The sequence below is a fragment of the Macaca nemestrina genome, chromosome 2, assembly GCF_043159975.1.
Source record: "Macaca nemestrina isolate mMacNem1 chromosome 2, mMacNem.hap1, whole genome shotgun sequence".
Classification (NCBI taxonomy): domain Eukaryota; kingdom Metazoa; phylum Chordata; class Mammalia; order Primates; family Cercopithecidae; genus Macaca; species Macaca nemestrina.
In genome coordinates, this window is record NC_092126.1 from 82,678,577 (window position 1) to 82,694,701 (window position 16,125).

Sequence of the window (16,125 nt, forward strand, 5' to 3'; positions counted from 1 at the left end):
GCAACTAACTTCCTGTTGCCTTTTAAATGTTCTGCTGCTAGTACAGCATAATTGGATAACTAATAACAAATACACATGGCGCTGATTTTGTTTCATTAAAACATTTACAGAAGTTCAAAGTTAAGTATCTGAAATACCTGACTGATTTTTGTTTTTCACTACAATCTTTTTATGGCATAACATATGCACAGCTAATATTTTAAAATAAAATGTAATATACCTAAAGAGAAGTGCACAAATCATAAGTATATGGTTTAATGAATTATCACAAAGTGTACACACCCATGTAACCATTAGACCAAGCAGCAGAACATCAGCTCCTAGAACCCCCCGCTCCCAGAATGGGGGGATCCTCTCAGCCACCTGACTCCTCGCCTTCCACTTTTAACACCACGGGTTCGTTTTGCCTGTGTTTGAACTTCATGTAAATGGAATCATACTATGGAGTCTTTTGTGTTTGACTTTTCAATACTGTGAGATCCATAATGTATACAGGAGCAGTTCCTTCAGGATCCTTGTACAGATTATTAATCACATCCCAGATGGGAGAATGACCCACAACTGATGATTACGAGGTTTGCCACAGACTGGGACTCCAAGTACAACTCCATTTCTTCATCTCCCCACTCTAACACTGATGAACAGAGCCTCCGTTGTCTGCTGAGGGCAGGCTACTGGCTAGAAGAATAATTTCCAGAGAACCCTTCTCACCATTGTAACTCAATCCCTACTAAGAATGTTGCTGTTCTCTTCCCTGTGAATCCACTAGTGAAATCCGAGCACCTCCTGTGCGAGTCCTCCTGTGAGTGCCACGGGGAAACAGTCCAGCCAGGAAGCAGCTCATATAATTCAAGGACACGATCTGATTAAGATGATAAGAGAGGTACGAGTTGCTTTGGGAATTTTAAAGTCAGAGGAAATCGCTTCATTCGACGGATCAGAAACAGGCCTTTGAGGACCAGTGGGATTGACAGGCTAATCTGTGGGCACACTTCAGGCCAAGGCTATATCCTGAGTAAAAACAAACAAGCAAACCAAAAGAGACAACGGGGCATTGTGCGGAAAACATGAAGGGTCCTGGGTGGCTTAATCCTAGGGAATATTGGGGGTTGAGTCTAGAAACCCAGGTAAAGATCATATTGTGGGAGATCTTAAATGTCAAGGGGAGGAAGAAATTTACTCCAGTGACTTTTTTCACTGGTTTCTGCCCTGCTCACCTCCCTTTCCAACAACTAACTTTTGTCCACTTCGCTTCTCTCTTAGGGGCCTTTCTCTCTCCCTTCGCTCCTTGTTTTTGTTTTAATTATTATTATTATACTTTAAGTTCTAGGGTACATGTGCACAACGTGCAGGTTTGTTACATAGGTATATGTGTGCCATGTTGGTGTGCTGCACCCATCAACTCATCATTTACATTAGGTATTTCTCCTAATGCTCTCCCTCCCCCAGCCCCCACCCCTGACAGGCCCCGGTGAGTGATGTTCCCTGCCCTGTGTCCAAGTGTTCTGATATCACTCCTTGTTTTTTTAAGAATTCTTATTTTCCACTTCAATTTAACCCACTGCAAGCTGGTTCCTATACCCAACTTCTGAAATTACTCCTGCTGAGCTCTCTGTGCTTCTCAGAGTTCTTGGTTGCAAAGAACTGAACCAGCTCTGGCTAGAGGAAGCAGAAATGGGATTTTCTAGGGAAGGGTGCACATGGCTCCCAAGATTGAAAGGAAGGCTGGAAAAGTAAGCTTAGAAAACAGAAAGGAACCAAGAAATATCCGGCAGCCCAGGACCAGTCACCAGAGCAAGCTACTTAGGTCTTCATTGCTGTTGTATCCTCCCACCGCACCTCTGCCTTGACTGATCTGACTGCCCCAACTCTTTGCATCACTCTTTCAAGAGTCAAAGTCCTCCGTGGGAGCATCCTTCTGGCTGAGCTTGGATCAAGGGGTCTGGCTTCTCACTCAGAAAAAAAAGAAGCATTTACCCTCACCTCTCAGATTCTTAGTGAGAGGCAGAGACCCCCGAATAGTGAAATATTTGAATGAGTACAAACTCACCCAACTGCTGAGCCAAGTAACCTCTTTTCAGCCTTTATCCCACTTTATCTCTGTATCATTCTTCACTATCAGCATCCAAGCTTTCACCTCTCACCTTCTTAAAATTGTCTCTTCCAAGCTTGGTGCGGTGGATCCCACCCTAATCCCAACACTTTGAGAGGCTGAGGCAGGAGAATTGCCTGGGCAACACAGTGAGACCCCCTCTCTACTAAAAATAATTTAAAAATTAACCTGGCATGGTGGCATACACCTGTAGTCTACTTTGGGAGGCTAAGGCAGAGGATAGCTTGAGTTCAGGAGGTCAAGGCTGCGGTGAGCCAGGATCCCACCACTGCACTCCAGTCTGAGTGACAAAGGGAGACCCTGTCTCAAAATAATAAAATAAAGTAAAATAAAATAAAATTCTTTCTTCTTCAGCATCCAGGACACGGCTTTTTTCCTGGTTCTTTTTTTTTTTTTTTTTTTTTTTTTTACTTCTGGCCACTCCTTCTTCTCTATTTGCTCTTGAAAGTTTGAGTCTCCAAAACTCCTTCCTTGGTCCACGCTCATTGGAAACACTCCCTCGGGTAATTACATTCGTTTCCTTGGCTTCAAATGTGACCCTCGATCTTTTGCTCCAAACTTGACTTTCACTATGAGTCTCAGTCCCATGGGCACTTCAATATCAACATGTCCAAATGGAACTTTCATGGAACTTTAATCTCCCTCCCTGCAGGCCTGCTCCCCTTTCTGACCCCAAGTCGCAGCTGACCCAGGTAGAAACTCAGTTATCCTGAGTCCCCATGCACATATATTAGTCACCAAATTATCTTCACTCTACCTCAAAATTATCCTTTACTTACAAAAGTATGTTAAAAGTCTCATGACTCTACCATCTTGCTTCCCAATTAGCTTAGACGTTTATGATCTCAGGAGGAGAGTGATAGTAGGAGGGGTTGAGATGGGGTGGATGCAGGAATAACTAGGATAAAGGATCCAAAGGTGGATTGTGGAGAGAGAGAGGATAGAGTTTAGGGTGATCCCAGGTTTCTGGCCTGAGCAACTAGATAGACCAAAAGAAAACTGTGAGGCTTTAGAAGAGCATCTAGTTTGGTAGTTCAGTGTTGAACATGTTATGTTGAAATGGGACAACCAGATGGAAATGTCCAGCAGATCATTGATATATATAATAATGTGAAGATGGGAGAAAGAACAGAATTAGAGCCTCCAGTTGTGGAGTCATCAGATCAACCATCAGCTGGTGGATAAAATCATGAAAGTGGTTGATATTAACACGAAGGCCAAATAGAGAGGGAAGACTCTTGAGTCAAGGTTGGATCGTGGAGACATCATCATCTCAGAGCAGTGATGGAGGAGCCCATCGGGAGGGTGGAGGAAAAACTCCAAGAGGTGAAAGCTAAGCAGGGAAAGCAGTGAGACCAGCCAATGGAGAAAGAGTCAAGGATGAAGTTACTAACCCTGCAGTCAAATGCAGCAGGGATTGCATTGGGCTTTGCATATGGAGGTCAGTTTTGTGCTTGCAAGGGCAGTTTCATGAGAGGCTGGGGAAGAGCCAGACAGCAGCAAGGTCAAGAGTGAGTGAACAGGAAATGGTGAGATATGAGTGCAATCTTGAAAAATGCCTGGCTGAGAGGGGAAAGAGTAACAACAGAAGTAACTGGAGGGATGGCAGGATTAAAAGAGCCCCTTTCTCAAGGATAGGAAAGACCTGAACTTGTTCATGGTGAGATTGAGAGCCTGAATGCACACAAGAAAGAGAAGCTGGAGAGAGAAACTGAAGACACATGGAAGAAATGGACTGTGTTTGACTGATGGAATTGAGACCAGAAGAGGCAGACTGAGAAAATCAAGAGTCCTATTTGGGAACTTGCCAGCATCTGCATTTCAGAGGTTTTCAAGAGCTTCTTCTTTTTCTTTTCTTTCTATTTTAAAAGTTTAATTTTTAAAATTATATTCACATGATTCAAAAATAAAAAATTATAAAGGGCAAAACATTTCTTTCTTACCCTACATCTTCCCAGTTTCCCCTCCCACCTCATCCCCTTCCAGAGTTTCTTTTTTTTTTTTTGAGACGGAGTCTCACTCTGTCACCCAGGCTGGAGTGCAGTGGTGAGATCTCAGCTCACTGCAACCTTTGCCTCTGGGTTCAAGCAATTCTCCTGCCTCAGCCTCCCTAGTAGCTGGGATTATAGGCACCCACGACAATGCCCAGATAATTTTTGTATTTTTATTTATATTTATTTTTTAATTATTTATTTATTTTTATTTATTTATTTTTTTGAGACGGAGTCTCGCTCTGTAGCCCAAGCTAGAGTGCAGTGGCGTGATCTCGGCTCATTGCAAGCTCCGTCTCCTGGGTTCACGCCTTTCTCCTGCCTCAGCCTCCCAAGTAGCTGGGACTACAGATGCCTGCCACCTCGTCTGGCTAATTTTTTGTATTTTTAGTAGAGACGGCGTTTCACCATTTTAGCCAGGATGGTCTTGATCTCCTGACCTCATGATCTGCCCACCTCGGCCTCCCAAAGTGCTGGGATTACAGGCGTGAGCCACCGCACCCAGCCAATTTTTGTATGTTTAATAGAGATGGGGTTTTGACATGTTGGCCAGGCTGGTCTCAAACTTCTGACCTCAGGCGATCCGCCTACCTTGGCCTCCCAAAGTGCTGGGATTACAGACATGAGCCACCATGCCCAGTTCAGAGTTTCTTTATGCACATATATTAAAGTATAAATATAGGTTCTTATTTTTACTCCCTTCCTTTCCCACTCCTCCCTTTTTAATCCAAAGACACATATTATATCCCCTTTCTGTAAGTTACTTTTTGTCACTTAACAGTATGTCTTGGAGAATCTTCCCACATCATTACATGGAGAGCTGCATGCTTACAAGCATTTTTCTAATGCTGGGGTCATAAGTGCCTGAAGTTTATTACACATGTCTTTTCATTTCACCTGCTTGAATTGCATGCTATTTAACACCACAGTATTCAGGCATTTATTTATTTATTTATTTACTTATTTATTTGAGACAGGGTCGTGTTCTGTCACCCAGGCTGGCATGCAGTGGCACCATGATGGATCACTGCAGCCTCGACCTCTGAGGCTCAAGTGATCCTCCCACCTCAGCCTCCCGAGTAGCTGGGACTACAGGCACAAAACACCATGCCCAGCTAATTATGTTTATTTTTCATAGAGACAGGGTCTCACTGTGTTGCCCAGGCTGGTCTTGTACTCCTGGCTTCAAGAGATCCTCCTACCTCCACCTCCCAAAATGCTCAGATTATAGGGATAAGCCACTGAGCTGGGGCTGGGCATTCCATTTTTGAGTGCAGCAGGGTTGACAATAATTATCTTGAAACACTGACCAGTTCAGGTCTTGTCTGATTCTAAATTAGCTATACGAATAACAAAGATGTAAACAAACATCAAAGATGATCGCTCCACATGAAGGCAGGTGCTGTCACATCTCAGGACAAATGCCCTGTTTGGAGGTAGAACGGAGAAAATGTAAAGGGATCTGTCTTTGGGTTAACAGCAGGAAATTAGCAGAACTTCAAAGCTGATAATAATCAGAAGCTTGGAAACTTGAGGGACTGTTCCCAAGATGGAACAGCAGATTCAGGTTTAGGCAATAGGAAAATGTCACTATCAGCTAAGAGCAACTGGAGAAGTGGACCCGCAGAAGTGGAGAGCTGAGGGAAATCAGAACAAATGTCTCAAATCTCTCTGACTCCCTTTAATTTTCAAAAACTGTAAATCAAAACAATAAGATGACTTGAAGTGATTGCCTGGAAATATAATAAGCAGAAGTATTAGCTGCCTTCACAGAAATGTTTGGGTGGAAAAAAATTAGTTGAATCAAATTTTGTGCTTTGAATAAATTTAAAGGATTATGCATCAATTTTAGCCTTTGTAAAAACAATGCTGTGTAACAAATCACTCACAATTCAGTGGCTTTTTAAAAATCCAAGCTCGGCCGGGCATGGTGGCTCACGCCTGTAATCCCAGCACTGGGAGGCCAAGGCAGGCAGATCAGTTGAGGTCAGAAATTCAAGACCAGCCTGGCCAACATGGTGAAAACTCATCTCTACTAAAAATACAAAAATTAGGCAGGCATGGTGGTGCACGCCTGTAATTTCAGCTACTTGGGAGGCTGAGGCAGAAGAATTGCTTGCACCTGGGAGGCAGAGCTTGCAGTGAGCTGAGATCTTGCCACTGCACCCCAGTCTGGACGACAGAGCAAGACTCTGTCCCAAAAATAAAAATAAAAAACTAAAAACTCAACCTAAACCTCCGATTTGGCAGTGAATTTTAGATACAACACCAAAAGCACAACCCACAAAAGAAAAAATTGTTAAGTTGGACTTCTTTAACAGTAAAAGCTTATAACTAATCTCAGTGGCTCATGCCTGTAATCCCAACACTTGATCTCTCGGAAGCAAGAGGATCACTTGAGACCAGGAGTTCGGCACCAGCCTTGCCAACATAACAAGACCCAATCTCTACCAAAAAACAAAAACAAACAAACAAAAAACCCTTATGCCCTGCAAAAGAGTATGAAAACACAAGCCACAGACCAGGAGAAAATATTTGCTGAGCACCTCTCTGATAAAGGACTTGTATTTAAAATATACAAAGAACTCACAAGATTTAATGATAAGATATGAAACAACTCAATATAAAAATGGGCAAAAGAAATGAACAGATACATCAACAAAGAAGACACGCAGATGACAAAAAAAAAATGAAAAGATGCTCTACATCATATGTCATTAAGGAACTGCAAATTAAAACAGTGAGATACCGCTACACACCTATTAGAATGGCCAAAATAACCTATGGCCATGCCACCCTGAACACTCCCCATCTTGCCTAGAATGGCCAAAATCCAAAGCACTGACACCACCACAGTGGGTGTGTCAGTGAGAGGCTGTGGAACAGCAGGAACTCTTATTTATTGCTAGTGGGGACACAAAATAGTACAGCCACTTTGGAAGACGGTTTGACGGCTTTTTGTTTTGAAAAAGGGTCTCACTGTTACCCAAGCTAAAGTGCAGTGGTGCGATCATGGCTCACTGTAGCCTCAACCTCCCAGGCTCAAGCAATTCTCCCACTCAGCCTCCTGAGTAGCTGGGACCACAGGTGCGCACCATCACACGTGGCTAATTTTTTTTAAGACAGAGTCTTACTCTGTTGTCCAGACTGGAGGGCAGTGGCACGATCTAGGCTCACTGCAACCTCCACCTCCCAGGCTCAAGCTATTCTCCTGCCTCAGCCTCCCGAGTAGCTGGGATTACAGGTGCACACCACCACGCCTGGCTAATTTTTGTATTTTTAGTAGAGACGGGGTTTCACCATGTTGGCCAGGCTGGTCTCAAACTCCTGACCTCTGGGGATCAGTCCACCTCAGCCTCCCAAAGTGCTGGGATTACATGAGTTAGCCACCGCTCCCAGCCACACCTGGCTAATCTTTAAAAAATTTTCTTGTGGAGAGAAGGTCTCCCTATGTTGCCCAGGCTGGTCTCAAACTCCTGGGTTCAAGCAATCCTCCCACCTTTGCTTCACAGAGTGCTAGGATTACAGGCGTGAGCCACCACAGTTTCTTAACAGATGGAAAAATGGATCCACACAAAGGAAAAAAGAGCGTCAAAAATGGCACTGGGGCCAGGTGCCATGGCTCACACCTGTAATCCCAGCACTCTGGGAGGCCAAGGTGGCCTTGGATCACCTGAGGTCAGAAGTTCAAGACCAGCCTGGCCAACACGATGAAACCCTGTCTCTAATAAAAATACAAAAAAATTAGCTAGGCATGGTGGTGCGTACCTATAATCCCAGCTACTCAGGAGGCTGAGGCAGAAGGATCACTTGAAACAGGGAGGCAGAGGTTGCAGTGAGCTGAGATCACACCATTGCACTCAAGTTTGGGCAACAGAGCAAGACTCTGTCTCCAAAGAAAAAAATGGCATCAATTTTCAACTTGTAATAGGGGATTTCCTGGTTCTCCCTTTCCAGAATATCTTTAATGTTAAAATATTTTCGTAATAATACTGATGTTGCTGCCTTTTCACTCTCAATCTCTCACAAGCGCAAGTGGAGTTTTCCAGTGTGATATGGGAACAGATTGAATGCGGAGGCAGACATGAAAATCTAGCTCATCTCACAAACATTTTCTTTCTGAAATATAGTTATTTTTCATAAACATGTTATTTCTGTTAATGTGTCCTCTTTTATTGTTTCTAAAAATTTATGTTTTAATCTTTCTTTCTTTTCTTTTGAGACTAGGTCTCACTCTGTTGCTCAGGCTGGAGTACAGTGCGTGATCATAGTTCACTCTAACTCGAACACCCGGGCTCGAGGGATTCTCCTGTCTCAGCCTCCTGAGTAGCGGGAACTACAGGCGTGTGCCGCCATGCTCAGTTAATTAAATTCTTCCTAGAAACAGGGTCTCGCTATGTGGCCCAGGCTGGTCTCAAACTCCTGGCCTCAAACAATCCTCCCACCTCAGCTTCCCAGAGCTCTGGGATTACAGTGTGACCCACTGCTCCTCTACCTGGCCTGTTTTAATTTCTTTCTTCTTTTTTTTTTTTCTGAGACAGAGTCTTGCTCTGTCGCCCAGGCAGGAGTGCAGTGGCGCAATCTCGGCTCACCAAAACGTCTGCCTCCCTGGCCTAAGCTATTCTCCTGCCTCAGCCTCTCGAGTAGCTGGGATTACACTAGGTTAAACTTTGTATTTTTAGTAGAGATGGGGTTTCATCATGTTGGTCAGGCTGGTCTCGAACTCTCCTGACCTCATGATCCACCCACCTCGGCCTCCCAAAGTGCTGGGATTACTAGCGTGAGCCACTGAGCTTGGCCGCCTGTTTGAATTGCTAATGCAGCAAATAATCCACACCAACAGGACTCTTTGGCATTCTCGATAATTTTTAATAGTAGTTGAAATGTCCTGAGACAAAAGGTGTGAGAGCTGTTGTTCTAGAGCAGCTGAACATTGAAAGTTCTTTCACAAAGGTGACTGCAAATAAGGAAGATTTGATGACACATAGAACCAGATGGTAAAAATACAGGATGAGGGAAGGGTTTCAAAACGGAGGCAGAGTAGGATCAGAAAATCTGAACTGGAGATTAGTACAAAAGGGAGGAGGGGCTAAATCTTTGATTGTCTCTGGGGTGTAGATCATTCACCTGTTCACTGAAGACTCATGCCTGACAAATATAATTGTCTGGCAACCTCGGCGATTAGCTGTTTGAGACACAGATATGATTGTAGATTATGGCTGCATGTAATAATACCTCTTAAATTGCATCTGGCACTTACAGATGCTGTCTAAATCCCTTGTTGCATCATTATTCGTGGTTGTCTTATGTATTCATCTTACTTATAAAGAAATTGCAAACTCATAGAAAAGAGTGTGTGGCTTTGGATTTAGGTAGCCCCGAATTAAAAATCCTGCCTAATGCTGGCTTCATTTGCTGTGTGAGAAGGTAACCCTTTCAAGCCCGCACTGCTGAAGGAAGCACCAGTGTCCTGGCAACACCTCCTGTGTCCTGACTTTGGCTTTGGTTCTCACAGTGTGGTTTCCTTTGTTCCTTCCCACCGTTTGAGCCTGATTCTCCAGCTTTTCCAGTAAGTCTTGGGGCCTTTGAAACTTTTACAATAAATTCATTTTCTTTTTACAGCAATGAATGAGGGTTCCAATTTCTCCATGTCCTCATGAACACGTTATTAACCATCTTTTTTTATTATAGTCACGCATTGCATCATGACATTTTGGTCAATGATGGACCTCACATATGATGGTGGTCCCACAAGATTATAATGGAGCTGAAAACTTCCTATTGCCTAGTGATGTCATAGCCATCATAATATGGCAGTGCAATGCATTACTCACGTGTTTGTGGGGATGCTGGTGTAAACAAACCTACTGTGCTCCCAGTCGTATAAAAAAGTGTAACACAGGCTGTGCGCTGTGGCTCACACCTGTAATCCCAGCACTTTGGGAGGCTGAGGCAGGTGGATCACCTGAGGTCAGGAGTTCGAGACCAGCCTGGCCAACATGGCAAAACCCCATCTCTACTAACCTGCAAAAATTAGCCTGGCATGGTGGTGGGCGCCTGTAATCCTAGTTATTCGGGAGGCTGAGGCAAGGAGAACTGCTTGAACCTAGGAGGCAGAGACTGCAGTGAGCCAAGATGGCGCCACTGCACTCCAAACTGGGCAACAGGGCGAGACTCTGTCTCAAAAAAAAAAAAAAGTGTAACACATACAATTATGTACAGTACATAACACTTGATAATAAATGACTATGTTTCTGGTTTATGTATTTGCTATCCTATACTTTTTATCATTGTTTTAGACCCTACTCCCGCTACTTATATTTTTTTTAAATTAACTGTAGAACAGCCTCAGGCAGGTCCTGCAGGAGGTATTCCTGAAGAAGGCATTCTGATCATGGAGACGACAACGCCATGGATGTTTTTACCCCTAAAGACCTTCCGGCGGGACAAGATGTGGAGGTGGAAGACAGTGACACTGATGATCCCGGCCCTGAGTAGGCCTAGGCTAATGTGTGTGTTTGTGTCTTCGTTTTTAACAAAAAAACTTAAAAAGTTTAAAGAATTAAAAATAAAAAGAGAAAAAAGCTTACAGAATAAGGAAAATAGGCCGGACACAGTGGCTCATGCCTGTAATCCCAGCACTTTGGGAAGCCAAGGCGGGCAGATCACAAGGTCAGGAGTTCGAGGCCAGCCTGACCAACACGGTGAAACCCTGTCTGTACTAAAAATACAAAAATTAGCCGGGTGTGGTTGGTGCACGTCTGTAATCCCAGGTACTCGGGAGGCTGAGGCAGGAGAATGGCTTGAACCTGGGAGGCAGAGGTTGTAGTGAGCCAAGATCATGCTGCTGCAACTCCAGTCTGGGTGACAGAGCAAAACTCCATCTCAAAAAAAAAAAAAAAAGAAAAAGAAAGAAAGAAATATTTTTGTACAGTAGTACAATGTCTTTGTGTTTTAAGCTAAGTGTTATTACGAGAGTCAAAAACGCTTAAAATTTTTTTAACTTTATAAAATAAAAGCTACAGCAAGCTAAGGTTAATTCATTATTGAACAAAGAAAGATAGTTTTTTATAAATTTAGTATAGCCTAAATGTACAGTGTTTATAACGTCTACAGCAGTAGTGTACGGTGATGTCCTGGGCCTTCATATTCACTCACCTCTCACTCACTGATACCCACAGCAACTTGCAGTCCTGCAGGCTCCATTCATGGGAAGTGCCCATATAAGTGTACTATTTTTAACCTTTTATACCATATTTTTATTGTATCTCTTCTATGTTTAGATCCACAAATACTGACCATTGTGTTACAATTGCCTATGGCATTCAGTACAGTAACATGAGGTACAGGCTTCTAACCTAAGAGCAATAGGTTCTACCACATCGTGTAAGTGTGTAGTAGGTTATAGTAGGTTTGTGTAAGTGCACTTGATAATGTTCACAAGACAAAAATCACCGAATGACTCATTTCTCTCAATGTGTCCCTGTCGTTAAGCGAAGCATCACGGTATAGTCATTCTAGTCAGGGTTGATTTCCACTGTTTGCAACTAAGATAAGTGTGGCTAATCTCAAAATTAATTGAATAATAAACATTTCATGGAAAGCCCTCATAGATAATGCTTCAACTTTCAAGTTTAGGGATTACTTTTTACTTACATGAAGACAGAGCAACAAGAGGTCAGTACTGTATAAGCCCAGAAGGCAAGCACATTTGCCCATAAGCCATAGAGAACTTTCCACAGTTTTGGAAAGGATAGCTCCTAAAAATATCTGAGCCCAACTTCCAAGTGCCAACACTTTCAAATCTTTGCCTGAAGGCTCTCTCTGGTTCGGAAATCCTTGCACAAATCAGACCACAAGCTCCAGGGAATCAAATATATCCCAAGAGCATTCTTCAAACCAATGATGGTTAGAAGATGGTGGATAAATACTCCAGCTCCCTCCGCCCCCAGGCAGGATAATTTTTAAAAAATATTTTGTCCCCCTTATTTTTATTAAGATATAATTCACATACCATAAAGCTCACATTTTTAGGTGTACAATTCAGTGGGTTTTAGTATATTAACTAAAAATAGTTGTGCAACCATCACCACTGTTTAATTTCAGTTCATTTTCATCACTCCAAACAAAAAATTCTGTACTTATTAGCATTAATTCCCCATTCCACCCTCCCACTAGCCCCTAGCAAACGCTAATCTGTTTTCTGTCTCTATGGATTTGCTTATTCTGGAAATTTTATATAAAACATATTGTATGGAGTCATATAATATGTGGGCTTTTATGACTGGCTTCTGTCACTTAATATAATGTTTTCAAGATTCATTCATGTTGTACCATATATCAATAATCTATTTCCGTTTATAGATGAAATCTATTTCATTGCATGGATATACCACATTTTGTTTAACCACTCATCGGCTGACGGACACTTGGATTTTTTCCACCTTTGGCTATTCTGAATATGCTGCTGTGAATATTCATGTACGAGTTTTGCGTGAACATTTTTTTCAATTGTCTTGGGTATGTAATAACTGGAAGTGGAGTTTCTGGGTCATAGGATAACTCTATGTTTAACCTTTTAAGAACTGGAAAACTGTTTTCCTAGGCAGCTATGCCAGTTTTCATTCAAACCAGCAATGAATGAGAGTTCTAATTCCTTCACATTCTCACTAACATTTGTTATTATTGTCTTTTTAATTGTGGTTATCCTAGTGGGTATGACATATCTCATTGTGCTTTTGATTTGCGTTTCCCTAATGATGAATGATGTTGAGCATCTTTTCTTGTACTTACTGGCCATCTGTGTATCTTCTTGGGAAAAATATCTATTCAAATCTTTACCCATTACTGTTGGGGTCTGTCTGGCAGGATAATTTTGAGTTGTACAGTCTACACTGTCTGCAGAGTTCTCCAGGGGGATTAGGATCTATTTGCTCACACTGGTGACTTGATTGATAACACATCCTTTATCCGTGCTCTCCCTTCCACACTAGTTTGCTAAGACTGCTATCACAAAGTAAAACAGACTAGGTGGCTTACACCACAGAAAGGTATTGTCTCACAGCTCTGGAAGTTGGAAGTGTGAGATTGAGACATCAGTAGAGTTGGCTTCTTCCGAGGGCTGGGAGGGAAGGAACTGTTCCACGTCTCTCATCTAGCTTCTGGTAGTTGTTTTCTAGCAATCTACGTCATTCCTTAGCATAAGTAGGTAGAGTAGGAGGAATGATGTTCGCCAAAATTATGTAGGTTGGGTAGGGATGCCATCTAAAATTCTGGATAAAAATTGGCCACTTCACTATTCACCTCCTCCAATGCCCACCACACATACCTCTGATGAGTTAGAATTTTGGACTTCCCCAAACATTCCAAGCTCTCACATATCCTTATGGCTTTGCCCAGACTATTTCTGGGCAACCATTCACAAATCTCATTCTTCCTTTAAGTTCCAGCTCAAATGTCACTCCTTATTTAAGTCATTCCCAAATGAGTCTAATCATAGTAAATTCCAGAACCTGTGTGGAAGCTATAAGCCCAGATAGGCTACCGCCACGTGAAGCCTGAGAATGAAGCCAATATGAAGAAGGACAGAGAAGAGAGACTGAGAGAAGCCAAGTTCTGGTGCATCATTTGAATTGAATCTCTGTATTAAACTACACCAACCCCTCCCGATCCCTTGATAGTTCTGTCACGTGCCACAGTATCATATGTCTTGATAGTTCAGTGTCAAGTATAGAGACAACAGGATTGCCTTAGGAACGTATTCTAAACTCATATAGAGTCTGCTTTTTTTTTTTTTTTTTTTGAGATGGACTCTCGGGCCGGGTGTGGCTCATGCCTGTAATCCCAGCACTTTGGGAGGCCGAGGCAGGCAGATTACCTGAGGCTGGGAGTTCAAGACCAGCCTGACCAACATGGAGAAACCCTGTTTCTACTAAAAATACAAAATTAGCCAGGCATTGTGGCGCATGCCTATGATCCCAGCTACTTGGGAGGCTGAGGAAGGAGAATTACTTGAACCCGGGAAGCGAAGGTTGTGGTGAGCCGAGATCGCGCCATTGCACTCCAGCCTGGGCCACAAGAGCGAAACTCCATCTCAAAAAGGAAAAAAAAAAAAAAGACAAGATTCTCACCCTGTTGCCTAGGCTGGAGTGCAGTGGCACGATCTCGGCTCACCTCAACCTCTGTCTCCCGGGTTTAAGCAATTCTCCTGCCTCAGGCTTCCGAGTAACTGGGATCACAGGCACCTATCACCACGCCCAGTTAATATTTGTATTTTCAGTAGAGACAGGGTTTCACTATGTTGGCCAGACTGGTCTTGAGCTCCTGACCTCAGGCGATCTGCCCGCCTTGATCTCTCAAAGTGCTGGGATTACAGGCATGAGCCACTGCACCTGGCCACTTCCCATAGAGTCTGCTATGCCTTGGTTTGTAATGGCTTCATCATATATCTCGCAAAAAAAAACTAAGGCAAGATTGTCTAAATTCTCTAGGTCAGTTTCCTATGGCTGCTGTGACAAATTTCTACTTGTGGCTTAAAACAACACAAATTTATCATCTTCTAGTTCTGGAGGTCAGAAGGCTAAAATACATCTCACAGGGCTAAAATCAAGGTGTCAGCCAGGTCTATTTCTGGAGGCTCTAGTGGAGAATCTGTTTCCTTTCCTTTTCCAGATGCTAGAGGCTGCCACCTCCTCTGGCTCATGGCCCCCTTCCTCCATCTTCAAAACCAGTACAAGCGTCAATCCAGCTTCTGCTTCCATCCTCACATCTCCTCAGACTCTCCTGCCTCTCTCTTTCACTTATAAGGACTCCCGCCATTACAGTGACCTCATCTGGATAATCCAGGATATCTCCCCATCTCAAGATTCTTCACTTTTTTACATCTGCACAAATCCTTTTGCCAGGTAAGGTAACATATTCATAGGTTCTGGGTATTCAAAAGCGTACATCTTTGGGAGGGGAAGCATTATTTGGCCTCTGCCTCTTCATAGATTTTATTTTTCTTGCTGTCTTACTTATTGTCACATTTAACCATTTCTAAAACTCTGGCATTCTTTCAATTAGTTATACCTTCCTTCTTTCCTCACTGCCTTTACTGGACAACCTCATCTGGCACCTACTATGGGCTAAGTGCTATGCAAGGTACTATAGGGATACAATTATGTATCCAGACTCTACCCTCAAGGTATTTACAGTCAGTACATTTCCTTGATGGCCCCGTTACTGGTCTTAATTAAAATGAGCTAACCTTTGGGAAAGGACATTGCAAATACTGCAGGTACAAAAGGTGGGAGAAAGCTAACAACAAAGAGCGTGGTCCAGGATTTGAAGTCCAAAGTATGGACAGGACTGACTTTCTCTAAGTGGGTACTGACACTGTGAAGACCAGTCATACCCTCACCCAAAGGCTGTCACTGGTGGACTTGACCATCACCTCCAACCTCACTCCCCACCCCTGCAGGAAGTGCAGCTTTCTGCAAAACATTTGAGCCACTTTTTTTTGGCAAATTTCCCACAGATCAGTTTCAGGAAATGCTTGACAAAACACTTGGTCCCTAAAGAGTCTTATCTTTTAGAAGTACATACTGAAATATTTACGGATGAAATGATATGATGTCAGGGATTTGCTTCAGAACAGAATGTGTAGGAGGGAGTGGGTGGGGTATTGATGAAACAAGACTGACCATGAGTTAATAATTGTTGAAGCTGGGTAATGGAACACAGGGGTTTATTATACTATTCTAGTTTTTTTTTTTTTCTTTGCATGTTTAAAATTTTCCATAATAAAAAAAAGTTGGCTGGGCACGGTGGCTCACACCTGTAATCCCAACATTTTGGGAGGCCGAGGCGGGTGGATCACCTGAGGTCAGGAGTTCGAGACCAGCCTGACCAACACAGTGAAACCCTGTCTCTACTAAAAATACAAAAATAAGCCGGGCATGGTGGCTCATGCCTGTAGTGCCAGCTACTTGGTAGGCTGAGGCACGAGAATCACCTGAACCTGGGAGGTGGAGTTTGCAG